Source organism: Neolamprologus brichardi, unplaced genomic scaffold (genome assembly GCF_056152115.1).
Source record: "Neolamprologus brichardi isolate AB-2024 unplaced genomic scaffold, ASM5615211v1 NODE_ptg000105l+_length_56488_cov_1, whole genome shotgun sequence".
Lineage (NCBI taxonomy): Eukaryota > Metazoa > Chordata > Actinopteri > Cichliformes > Cichlidae > Neolamprologus > Neolamprologus brichardi.
The window spans coordinates 7501-10000 of NW_028270081.1; positions in this window are offsets into that span (position 1 = coordinate 7501).

A 2500-nucleotide genomic window follows, 5' to 3' on the forward strand; every position below is an offset into this window, starting at 1 on the left:
GTGAGTCGGCCTCCTCTCTCCCTTACGGTCGAAAAAGATGTGCTGCTGGAGCACTGGCCCTGCTGAAATTCCCTCTCCATTTGGCCGAGGCAGTGAGTCGGCCTCCTGTCTCCTTTACGGTCGAAAAGATGTGCTGCTGGAGCACTGGCCCTGCTGATGTGCTCTCTCCATTTGGCCGAGGCAGTGAGTCGGCCTCCTCTCTCCCTTACGGTCGAAAAAGATGTGCTGCTGGAGCACTGGCCCTGCTGAAATTCCCTCTCCATTTGGCCGAGGCAGTGAGTCGGCCTCCTGTCTCCTTTACGGTCGAAAAAGATGTGCTGCTGGAGCACTGGCCCTGCTGATGTGCTCTCTCCATTTGGCCGAGGCAGTGAGTCGGCCTCCTCTCTCCTTTACGGTCGAAAAAGATGTGCTGCTGGTGAACTGGCCATTGCAGCTACTCACATTGAGCATGGCCCTTGCCCTCCAGCGGGCCCAGGGACCACCCCTCCCCCCCCCTCCCCCCCGGCTCTAGTCCCCCATTAGATTTCCTTTCCTGTACTTACCCTGTACCACATGTCTAGCATGGCCCTTGACCTCCAGCAGGCCCCGCGGACCCACATACTCCCCTGCTCTACTCCCCCACTAGCTTCTTCTCCTGCAGTTACCCTCCACGACATATCTAGCATGGCCCTTGACCTCCAGCAGGCCCCGCGGACCCACATACTCCCCTGCTCTACTCCCCCACTAGCTTCTTCTCCTGCAGTTACCCTCCACGACATATCTAGCATGGCCCTTGACCTCCAGCAGGCCCCGCGGACCCACATACTCCCCTGCTCTACTCCCCACTAGCTTCTTCTCCTGCAGTTACCCTCCACGACATATCTAGCATGGCCCTTGACCTCCAGCAGGCCCCGCGGACCCACATACTCCCCTGCTCTACTCCCCACTAGCTTCTTCTCCTGCAGTTACCCTCCACGACATATCTAGCATGGCCCTTGACCTCCAGCAGGCCCCGCGGACCCACACTTAAGCCCCCCCCCCACTAACAAAGCAAAACACCACTGGCAAAATCCTCGTGCCCCTGGTACTCCAGAAAGTAAATTGAAACGTGCCCCTGGTACACTGCGCAGAAAAAGTTTGCCACACACGCACTCCTGGTGCCTATGGTACGACAACTTTTCTCCGTGCCCCTGGTACACTGAGCAGAAACACTAAGCCACACACACACACACTCCCCTCGTGCCTATGGTACGACAGCTTTTCTCCGTGCCCCTGGTACACTGAGCAGAACAACTTTGCCACACACACAGTCTTCGTGCCTATGGTACGACAGCTTTTCTCCGTGCCCCTGGTACACTGAGCAGAAACACTTTGCCACATACACACACACTCCTGGTGCCTATGGTACGACAGCTTTTCTCCGTGCCCTGGTACACTGAGCAAAACAACTTTGCCACACACACACACACACACACACACGCACACACACACACACACACACACACACACACACTCCTGGAGCCTATGGTACGACAACTTTTCTCCGTGCCCCTGGTACACTGCGCAGAAACACTTTGCCACATACACACACTCTCCTGGTGCCTATGGTACGACAACTTTTCTCCGTGCCCCTGGTACACTGCGCAGAAACACTTTGCCACACACACACACACACACACACACACACACACACACACACACACACTCTCCTGGTGCCTATGGTACGACAACTTTTCTCCGTGCCCCTGGTACACTGCGCAGAAACACTTTGCCACATACACACACACTCTCCTGGTGCCTATGGTACGACAACTTTTCTCCGTGCCCCTGGTACACTGAGCAGAAACACTTTGCCCCACACACATACACACTCCTGGTGCCTATGGTACGACAACTCTTGTTCGTGCCCCCTGGTACACTGACCAGAAACACTTTGCCACCTCCGCTGTACGCACCCTCCTCCCTAGCTAATTTGCAATCTCCCCCACCTCCAGGGGGACCACCATGACAACTCCCTGACTCCCTTACGGCTGAACAAGATGCATGCTTCTCCACTGGCCCTGCTGAAATTCCCTCTCCATTTGGCCGAGGCAGTGAGTCGGCCTCCTTTCTCCTTTACGGTCGAAAAAGATGTGCTGCTGGTGCACTGGACATGCTGAAACTCCCTCTCCATTTGGCCGAGGCGGTGAGTCGGCCTCCTGTCTCCCTTACGGTCGAAAAGATGTGCTGCTGGTGCACTGGCCCTGCTGAACTACTCACATCGAGCATGGACCTTGCCCTCCAGCAGGCCCCAGGGACCTACATCACACCTTGCTCTTGTCTCCCTTACAGCTGAAAAAGATCCATGCTTGTGCACTGGCCCTGCCTAAATTCCCTCTCCATTTGGCCGAGGCAGTGAGTCGGCCTCCTGTCTCCTTTATGGTCGAAAAAGATGTGCTCCTGGCGCACTGGCCCTGCTGCTACTCACATCGAACATGGACCTGGACCTCAAGAAGGCCCCGGCGACCCGAATGCTCCCCTG